The following is an 11,774-nucleotide window of genomic DNA, read 5'->3' on the forward strand; positions in this document are numbered from 1 at the left end:
AAGGAGGCTGAAGGGTGACCTCATTGCTCTCCGCAGCTTCCCGAGGAGGGGAAGTGGAGAGGGAGGTGCTGATCTCTTCTCCCTGGTATCCAGTGATGGGATGCATGGGAATGGTTCAAAGCTGTGTCAGGGGAGGTTCAGACTTGACATTACAAAAACATTTCTTTACCGAGAGGGTGCTCAAACACTGGAACAGGCTTCCTAGAGAGGTGGTCGATGCCCCAAGCCTGTCAGTGTTTAAGAGGCATTTGGACAATGCCCTTAACAACATGCTTTAACTTTTGGTCAGCCCTGAAGAGGTCAGGCAGCTGGACTAGATGACCACTGTAGGTCTCTTCCAACTGGAACTATTCTATCCTATCCTAATTTAATTTTTGCCACACTCCTGAGAAAGGAGTATCACTTCTATGCGTGAATTATTCACTACGGCAACAGACAGCTCAGCATAAGTCCAGGTTTTCAACGGTGTTCTGAAGCGTATGCTTGAAGTGGGATTAGAAGAGACACAACCACTGCTCAAAGCACTGGCTGGTTAAAAGAACAGGAAGAATGGGGTAATTATTTATGACTTTTATAAGCACACCTCCCATAGCTCACAAAGAACATCTTCTTGGGGATGATTAGATTGTAGTTCTTACAAGCCAGAAGAAGTAGATTTACGCATTTTCAGACTACCTCTCCATTTCTCTCTTTTAACATCTTATCTTCTTTCCTGGCAGGAAACATTTTGGCCTTATATCCTACTCAGAACAACTTGAGGGCTCTTCTAATGAACATGAAGTGTTGATGTAAAACCTAGGTCAGGACTTCCAGAGCACAGGACATTGTACCAAACTCCCACCATTAACAACACATTCAGAAGTGTCCCATTGTTACTGAAGGGAAGTAATTAAAGGGGAAAAAAAAAATACCCAGAGTCACAGAAGCAGCAATCAGTGGTATTTCATAAATTTCATACTTTTCCCCAGCCAGCTTCATTTGATGCTTTTTATAATAATTCCTTAACTGGGAAGTGAAAATTATTCCAGGTTTTATCATATCTGTACAGGGAACAAAGTCTGCGTGGCTAAGAAGGGAGGAGGAAGTTTCCTAATTTCATACATCTAACTGATGATTTTTACTAAACATTTGAAGATTTTCTCTATTCCAGATGATTTCCAAAGGTGATAAAGTTGCTTTCCCAAATATCAAAAACACCAATTCCAATATCATCATAAAAATTGCAATACAATGGTTAATGATTTGTTAAATAATGTGATGAACAGAACTTGTTTTGCAACTGTAACTGTAATGCTATTCCAAATGGCACCTGAAAAAAGGAGAAAATGATCCAGAGTCTGAACTTCTAGGTGTGACACAAATTTTTAACTTACACTAACATGAAAATCAGAAAATAGATAATTAAGAGAAATACAATGGCATTGTCAAAGTTTTTGAAGAGCGTACGGATGGTAGTCTAATGCTTATTTCACATTATATACAAATAGATAATGTAGTTGAACACAAAATAAAAATGGCAGTTGAAAGACTTCAATAATAGCTTCCATGTGTGAATCTCAAATATTTATTAACATAATTTCCTCAGTGCTTTAATTGAAATAATTAATGGTAAAAAAGTGGCTGCTGTACTTTAACTTATCTTTCCCTTGGTAGGATATTTTATTATTTTAAAAGTTATGAGAAGGTTAGAAAATAGGTAGTATATAACATCTGATTGCAAAAGAATTTAAAATGATTGGCTCAGTATTAAACACCTTTTCCTTAATATAATTAGCAAAAAAATTTATTAGCTATTCAATATACTGAATAAAACATTACTCTAAAAATAGGAATTTGCTTTTATAATAGTCTCAAATTCACTTAACTTCTGTAATCAAAATGATTTTTACTCCGCCAGCCCACCTGATTCTCATTTCTCTAAAAATCATTCTTTGACTTCAGACTTCATGCATTATTTATATATACACACACACTCTACTGAAGGCAGTAACCACTGCTACAAACAAGTAGGTTCAGAAACCTAAGTTCATTTTTCCTGCAGCAGCTCAATATGAATACAAGAATACAAAACAAGCAAAACACTAACAAGAAATTATGAACATTACAAGGCATCACCATAAACTCAAATTACAAAGGAGAGAATTGACACAAAGGCACATTTGTGTTCTACGCAGTAATTCATGTACTTCACCTATTGACCATTATAAAGCCTTATCAAAGAAACTCAAAACCTTATTGTATAAAGACTGCTCCTCTAATGGTCTCAGCAGTGTCATGCCAGATCCCTCTGTGGCTATTTAATTATTGCACTTCTGAAACTGAGACAGTAATTATATTTTAATTAGTAAAGTAAGCTTAAACTAGTCAATTGTCAAGTGCATCCCTAAGGCAATAAGTCTGGTTATCTTCAGCTCCCAAGTGATGGGGAAGAGAGAAGAGGGGCTGGAGCATAATTCACCAACTCTAGGAACAAGTTAACTGCACTAACAGGACAGGCCCAGATGCACTTAGTACCCATATAAAGTTCTACATCAGCTGTTAATAAAAATGAATATATTAAGGAAAAAAATCATTTGCTCATACAAAGCACCATATCTAAAAGAATGGAAGAGTATGAACTGTTGCCAAATATTATTCAGCCCAGCTACATCCGTCTCCAGCATGCAACCTTTAGTTTTATGGTAGTACTGCTCAACAGGGCACTCCTACTTCCACATCTCCCTTTGTTCCCCCTCATGGCAACACTGCTTAGTCTCATTTCTGTATCACCAGCATTAAAGGTTTTATTGTCCTCTTTGGTCCTAGAACAAACTTAGGGAGAAGAAGCCTTGCCAGCCTGGCTGGAGCAAGGCCAGAAGTATTCCCCATCAGTTACTTCTCCACAGTCTTCTCAAGCCCCTTGGTGTTTCCTGGATTGTAGCAGCTTTATTCAATCCTGTTCATAACTGCTTGTTTCAAACACACAGACTCCAGCAGTCTCCTTTAAATCCTCACACAGAAACGGGTAGGCAAATATCAAGCATCTGATAGTCAAAAAAATAGTACACTGCTCTTTTCTTCATAAATTCTTACGGATGCAAAACAAAGCCATGACGCTCTAATTAGCTTTCCCTGAATAATGCAGACCATACTATTTAATTCCAAAATACATTCAGGTGCATGTAGTTCCGTTTGAAAAGCAGCCTTTTATGAAAATCACCAACTTCTCTGAGCAGTTTTGAAGCATACTATATGAAGACAATTAAGTTCAATTTAAAAACACTAAAAGTTGTAACAAATCAAAGTGGGTTAGTCATTATTAAACTCTTTCATACAAAGAGGTATAAAGAAACCATTTGCAACTTATTTCTCATTTAAATTCATTTACCTTCAGCATCTAACAGTCTTTTTGGTTAAGAAATCCAACATTTAAACTTAGTAATATTTTCTAGTCAGAAATGGACAGCTGATTAAGTTGATTTGAGCCAATAATTTCCCCTTGTAAGAGAACTGCAGTGGAACAGAAAAGAAAAATAATTGTAATTAATGTGAAAGTAAAAGAAATGGACCTGATTAAGTTGATTTGAGCCAATAATTTCCCCTTGTAAGAGAACTGCAGTGGAACAGAAAAGAAAAATAATTGTAATTAATGTGAAAGTAAATCACTAAAAAATTAACTGCTATACTAATCATTGAGAAACTATGTTGAAAAATTCTGCTCTTTGACCACAAATTCAATGTGTCTGTTGTCTTTATAGAGTCACTTCTTAACTGAAGTCATAACTTGGTCATGAGGTGTGTACTGTTCAGGAGTTCATAGGAATATTACATTTCCATTCATTTCTCCATGACAAGTTGAATGGATATGTGGATACCTCCACATACCCACCATTTACACAGGATGTAAATACAGTAACAGGACGTATAAATCTGCTCCTTTTCCAAGTTTTCAACCTCTTTCCCTGAAGCTGATATCCTGCAAATTGCCCCAGTCTTCTCATCCTTGCAAAACAGAATTATGTTAACTGTCTATCCCCATTCACATCCCTTTGGAAAGAAGAGTAGGCCCTGCACAAAACAGAATAAACTGAACTATTATGCCTACAGAGTATGTTGTCACCCACATTTAACTGAACCTCACAGTAGGTCTTTTCAATTAATTACTTCTTAATACACACCCTTCAAACAGTCTAATCAAGTAATTTATTGCTCTTTATTGGTAAGACAGATGAAGGAGATTAATATTCTGTATTAATATTTGTAATTCTTGTGAGCCCTGACCTCTGATTCCATGCTATTGAGGGAAGCCAGAAAATACAGATGAATTCAAGATGCAGCTGAGAGCACTACAAACGTAGTACACTTCAGAAGCCCGGCTCCATTTAATGTCTGTTTATGAAGTTTGCCTCTAAAGCAGACAGTATAATAGGAACCATGGCAACTGCTCAACTATGGCAAAAGAGGCAAGAGCACGAACTATAAATATTCAAATTGCATGCAGCTTATAATTTTACTTTTAAATATATGAAGAATAGAGAACTATTTAACTTCATACAATGTATGTTTTCCTGTAATTTCCACTAATGCTAAAGCCTCAAAGTTTTCAAATGCTTCTGAGGCAGACACAAGAGCCAAAGTGCCAATGAACCGAAGTGGCAGTAAACTTATGAAAGCCTTAACCATGAGACATACTAAACGTTTTATAAATTAGGTTCTTATCCTATGAACACCACACGTAGCACAGCCTAGGACACCCCAATCAATAATTAGCTAAGAAGCCAGAGTTTCTCCCCACCAGCAGAAGGCAGCAGTTCAGCCTGAACTTGGTCACTTGCTGTAGAAGCTGAAATCTTTCTCTGAATTTGAACTAACTGTATTTACCTGGCCTCCTCCAGTTTCACGATGTTCTAGAAATAAAGAACTTCCTTAAAACTAGTCTTTTCACTGCATTATTTAGAAATTGCATCTCAAAACACCCGACTGTGGCTCTGTAACAGCTTAAATGTATCTAAAGCATTCCACTTCCACTTGTATATTCTGCCTGCTCCTTCACACTAACACTACTGCTTTGGCATCAGACTGATGAAAGAACACTTGTATGTTTTTCTAGGTTTAATTTTCAACCAGACAAATGCCCTGGACTGGGTCACCAAGAAGTTGTACAACTTGACTGCAACAGTGATCTCTGAAAATAGGGATTAGCTTCATTGAATGACATATGATATTCTCAGAATCTAGATTGAAGTTATCAAATTGTGATTTTTTTTTTTGTCTTTTAAACAACTTCAATTGCTTTAGCAAACAAAAATTAAGGAAAAATTACATGAGTTTATGCAGGTCAGGAAAGCATCCCATATCCTAATATCTGCAGCTGAAAACACAACCAATACAAAATGAGACTCATTTTCCTATTGCAGGATGAGATAGCAGTTCAGCTATTTTTACAGATAGCAATTCATCTTCCAAAGGTATACAGGATGACTAGTTTAGCTTTAGAAAAAGAACATTTAGATGCCTAAATTAGGATTAAAACCAAATTTATTTGGAGCAAAATAAGGCACTATTTTTCCCTGTTTAATCCCACACAACTATTCTATTTGAGGATACGGAATGGAAAACTGGTACTTCTATTTCACGCTTAGTGTGAAGGATTTTCAATTCAAGATAGCATAATAAGGAACTTCTCAAAACACAGAGAACTATTTTTAATGGATTATTTTCTTGTGTTGTTAGTAATTGGCTATTTAAAGGAATTCTATCTTGAAACATTTGTTCTTACATCTTCTAGGACCTAAAAGTAAATATTTTTTTGGCATTGTTTCAAGGGAGTACTGGCCAAAATGTAACAATGGTCTTTCCCTGTTTTTAAAATCAAAATACTCAGTATCAGTAACATTTCTCATTTTTATTATTTATCTCCAAGTTGTGCTGTCTAAGTAAATAAATTGATACAATTCCACAGAACACTTACAAGACTCATGGAAACAATTCTTCAACATAATGAAGGATTGCAAGCAATTCTTATTATTACTTACTGTCAGACATGCAACATTTCATAACTAGATATACACTTTCAGCAGGAATGGGTTACTATGAATAACTTATTTTGATGTACAAACATTGCCCTAAGAAGCTTTCTGCTTAAGTATACTTACACAGAGATTCTAATAGACAAAAGAAACACCACGGTGTATACACTGATTTAATATCTAACTCCTGTCCAGTAATTAGACATATGCATTAGTGTTTTATACAAACACCTGTGAGATAACTCAGTAAAAACATTGTCAAAACACATACCTCTGAATATGCAAGATTTATTTAAGAAAGATGAGAGTATTTTTACAATCCCAAATTCAGTACAGAATCATAACTTATTGATGTACAAACATTGCCCTAAGAAGCTTTCTGCTTAAGTATACTTACACAGAGATTCTAATAGACAAAAGAAACACCACGGTGTATACACTGATTTAATATCTAACTCCTGTCCAGTAATTAGACATATGCATTAGTGTTTTATACAAACACCTGTGAGATAACTCAGTAAAAACATTGTCAAAACACATACCTCTGAATATGCAAGATTTATTTAAGAAAGATGAGAGTATTTTTACAATCCCAAATTCAGTACAGAATCAGTCCTACACTCTTAAAACATCATATGCAGTTAGACCTGTACACAAATATGCACTGAAAGATAATCCATCACTTAATTCTTCACCTAAGCCTCAGATAGTTCAACACTCAAATTTTGCTCAATACTTAAATTCAATTATAAATGACCAATAAAATTGAAGCAGATGACCACAATCAAGTTACCTCTTCAATCTGCTTATGACCTTTACTTTGATTTACAGTACATTTAATAGAAACAACAGGACTCAGGATATTTTGTAAGTACTCTTACCTATTTCTTATTTTACCCTTAACGTTCCTACTCCATCTTAGGGATTTCCTTATGTGAATTATCAAACTCAGCTTTCACTCACATTATCATAATAACCTACAACATAGTTCTTGAACATTATTATAAGGATATTCACCTGCTATAATTTGATCACTAACTATCCCCATTATACATCAGCCATATTATGTTCCCAGACAGGAGTCACGCAGTAAATCAATACATGATACACTTCCAAATTACTAGTCTATAGCACAGGAACTTTAACGGCTGGCAGTTTGCAGAGTATCAGGTATCTTCTACTTGTGAAAGCAAATCAAACTTCTGTTAAAGGAAGCTAGTATTTCACGTTAAGGACTCATTACCTGTGCTTCTGAATCAATGTAAATGACTATTCTGTTGCTACAGAAGAGAGAAAAGAAATGGCCTTTATTACAAGAACATCATCGTAATTGATGAAGCACTTAATTCTTCCAGACCTAGTGTTCTCTCTAATTACACTCAAGACAATTAGGATCTTTCTACAATCACAAAGGGTTATTTTTCTGCTCCTTTGCCAAGATGGACAGACAGTAGGCAATCCCTGGTTGAGGAGGGCATTTGGCTACTTTAGTAAAGTGCTGTACTCAAAACCTTTCATCAAACTGGAAACTGTTCTTTGCTAATGAAATTATACTGCTTGCACAATGAAGCTGGACTCTCTTTTGCTGGCATAGACTACAGAAAATAGCAACACACATTTATACTTATCTGCTAAATGTAACTTTATAAAATCATTGGCCTGTGTTCATAGAGTAAGTGGTTTGGAGAGCTTGATTTTAACTTGCGTCACCTCTCAATTTTATTTATGTATTTTTCCTACCAGTGCACTCTAATGGAGCCCAATACGCAAACTCCCTCCTGGCTTCATCTTTGGTAACAGTGTTCTGAAGAGGAAGAATCATCAGATATTAAGCAGACAGTAAACAAAACTCACAGCTTAGTTCAATACTGTAGCCTGCTGAAGTAGCCAGACAGAGTTAATTACAAAAGGCATTAAGCAAAATATTGGTTTTTTTTCTAATACAATGTTACTTTCACGGTACCTATTCATCGTCAAAGCAGACAAAGCCAGTAAGATCAAGGCATAAAAACACACTTTAGATGCAAATCTGACTGCTTTTATTCTAATGCTTCCTTCCTTGTACTTATGTAGGTAAATGCTTGTTTCCTATCGAGTTTATTCAATTCTCTGCCTTCATGTTCTTCATCTTCCTGTTACATACTCCAGTGAGACTCCAAGCCTTAAGGAACATGAACTGGGCAGTGGCCGGAACAGTCGGGCAATGCTGATGGACAAGGTTTCTGTTTCTACTTAATGCAACAGAACGTTGCTTTCTCAGTCTTCCAATGGGTCTTTATGCATCCCTTCAATTTACTAAAGGCATAATTCTGGAGAATACTTTTCTCCAGAGCTGTATAAGGCTTATATTTTCTCCCCTGGTAACTTTAAGAGGAGGTGAGGTAAAACAAAAAAGGAGGCAATTGCATTCAGATCATTTATATCCATATTTCTATGCACATCTATCCATACATATATTTACACATGCACACAAATACATATGTATGCGTGCATATATATATATGGCAGTGTTAATAAGCAGAAGGGCTGAGGTTTTTCTACTTGTATTTGCTCAGATGGTATAGTGTAATGTAAACTAAGTACCACGTCAAGAAATTTTAAGAGTGTCCAACTCTGTTAACCGCCTATAGTCCACCTGCACTTTCCCAAGGCTAGATAACTGACAATTAACAACTCTTTTGACATGCAAGTTTGCATTATTATGGGATTTCAGTTATAAAAAATAATTCCAAGCAACACAAATTATGTTACCCCACGAATAATCTTTTATACTCTTCTTTGCTTGTACAGACAGAGCTTAGTTGTTACAGGTAATCACGCAAGTTTATTTCCTTTATAGATTTGGAGAGACTACTGTGTACGTAAAGCCCCTATATTACCTTCGGAAGGAAGGTAATGGGCAAGGATGACATCTTACTCTGACCTCACCGTCATGCAAGGAGACAGTACAGTTTATAAAAGCAGTAATTAAAGGACAGGGTAAACACAACACATGATAAAACACATTATCATTATAACAAAAACTATCTTATACAACTTAATTTGACATCTACCCTGCCATTCTAGATGAGAAGTATTTGATAGATCTAACCTGCCTAGATGTCAGTAAAACAAGAAAATAGAAAGCAGGAGATAAGTAAAGAAAATAATGACACACTGCACTGAAGGGAAAAGGTACGAAACCAGAGGGAGGCTACCTGGGCAACTCCCCAGAGGATACTCGTCTGTCCAAATGTACCTAATACTGCATTTATAATTTATTATAAGGGTCTGTTAAAAGAAAGTTGATAATGGCACAAGGGTAGGAGATACTGTCAGTACAAGAAAGGCTTAATATGAAGAGCAAGGACTATACTTCCTTAAGGAAATAGTTAAGATTTGGTAGTATGGTAAAGACTATGAATGTCAAGACTAGAAACATTAAGATCTCCGTGGCCGGAAGAGAAGGAATGCCGCACAGAGTTGCTCTGAACCATCAACGTAGCACAACCACAGCATAAACAAATCTCACAAGGAGATTTTAACTGGAGCACAACAAAGATTCAAAATTGAAATACTGTGCTTAATTCTAGCCACTTTTGTTCAAGGATGACTGAATTAAAGATAAAAACATTACAAGGAAATAATTTGTTTTGCATAGCAAGAAGAGGGGAGAGGAAAAGAATAGGATTGCTGTCAAGCACAGCTCAGGTTGCGGGAACATGCAGGAGGTAAGAGCTAGTCAAGCTGAAGGCAGCATTTGCATCAGAGCAAGTGATACAAAAAAAGCAAAATTAAGCAGCCAACCCTATTTCTAAATAAACCTATCAAAACTGTTCAACACGTAAGTAGCAGCAATAGAAGAGGACCCAATGACTAGGAAGTTTCCTTCTGTTTGATGTTCCTACCTATTCAAACACTAACTGTAATTGTCAACTTCCTTGCAGTGTTTATAAGCCCCGGCAGGGAATTCATCTGCCTCTAGTACACAGAAGTATCTCACCAATTCCACTAGCTGTCTGGGAGCTGGGCAGAACAGTGTGCGGGACTGAGGACTTTGAGGGATTCGTTTTAGCTTTTACTCTAACAAAACTTGTTTTCAGAGTTCTTCAGTTTCACCAGTATTTTCCTCATATGAATAACAAGAACTGATTTCAAATGAACAAAAATATATATTCCTACTTCCACCATCTTCTCTGACCTAAATACAATCACAATGTAAACATTCTTAAGAAGTTACTGTTTAACTGGAAGCAACATCTGTTAATGGACAGAAGTTTCATTTTTTGACACAAAACATTTGATAGCGACATTTTAATGAACTAGTATATTGACACTGAATAGATGTAACAGTAGGCAACACTGAATACACCAATTTTTAAAAAGAACAAGACATTATACAGAATAGTTGGAAACTATTTACCAAGGATTTATGAATCAAGTATAATTTATTAGTCTTTATTTTGAGCTTAAAAGAAGAAAAATAGAGAGAAAATTTAAATACATATTCATGGATGGCTAGAGTTGACAAAATAAAACAGAAACTCCAACCTTCGGCTCCTGGAGTCTTCAAGCATTTCCTAATCATCTATATTTAAGTTTAGTTAACAAAATATCACCAGCTTGCTTTGAATATTGCTTCAGTTCTCTACTTTCCATATATTATAGTACTTTAAAACATCTGGTATTATACTACTATCAATGCTTCTTATGCAAATATACTCCCAACACCAAGGTATTTCATCTCCACTCAAACTAAGAAAAGCACAAACTTACAGTAAAGTCCAAGAAATGAAACAAAAAAACTTGACCTCAAGAAAACTAGGGTTTTCTTCAAAAACTAAGGCGGCTTTTAGAGCAAGGCATCATTAAAATTTCTAAATTGATTTTTTCCTTATATTAAAAAAATCCTCCTTCAATATATTAAAAGCACACAGCCACACCATTACAGTAACCTTGGAAAGATGAAATTAGGATTTACTACTAGTAACTAGAAAGAATAAAGCTCATTGTTCTACAAAAAATAGTTTTACATTTCTCTCTTGCTTGGAGACATACTACTAAATTGATATGAAACAATAAAAAAAAAAGTTGTTTTTTTTAAAAGTTTTATTTTATTCTTGCTGTGGTTTTCACACTGGAAATTATAGGACTGCGTGCCTGAAGCCATTTTAGAATGCTAAAAAAAGAACTTAAGAAAACATTAAAGTAGCTGCTGTACAAACTGTGATTTAAAGGGTCAACAAGCTTTTTTTCCATAACTACTAAACTTGAAAGGACAGCAAACATTTACAACATTTCTTTCTCCAATAAAATCTATACTTCTACTCTTTTGGGGGAGCGGGGGGGGAAGTATTTTATGTGTGAGAGTTACTGCCAATCAGAACAGTGCATGAAAGTGACATTAAAGTCAACACCCCTTAGGAAATTTTAGATGTTATTTTTGAAAATTAAAGCTTAACTGACAAGAAAATAAAATAGAAATGGACTACAGGTGTGCTGGTTTTGGCTGGGGTAGAGTTAATTTTCTTCATAGTGGCTAGTATGGGACTATGTTTTGGATTTGTGACCAAAACAGCATTGATAATACAAGGATGTTTTTGTTACTGCTGAGCAGCGCTTACACAGAGTCAAGGCCTTTTCTGCTTCTCACACCACCCCACCAGCGAGTAGGCTGGGGGGGCACAAGAAGCTGGGAGGGGACACAGCTGGAACAGCTGACCCCAACTGAGCACAGGGATATTCCATACCATGTGACGTCATGCTCAGCATATAAAGCTGGGGGAA

The sequence above is a fragment of the Aptenodytes forsteri genome, unplaced genomic scaffold (assembly GCF_000699145.1).
Source record: "Aptenodytes forsteri isolate BGI_AS27 unplaced genomic scaffold, ASM69914v1 Scaffold94, whole genome shotgun sequence".
NCBI classification, from domain to species: Eukaryota; Metazoa; Chordata; class Aves; order Sphenisciformes; family Spheniscidae; genus Aptenodytes; species Aptenodytes forsteri.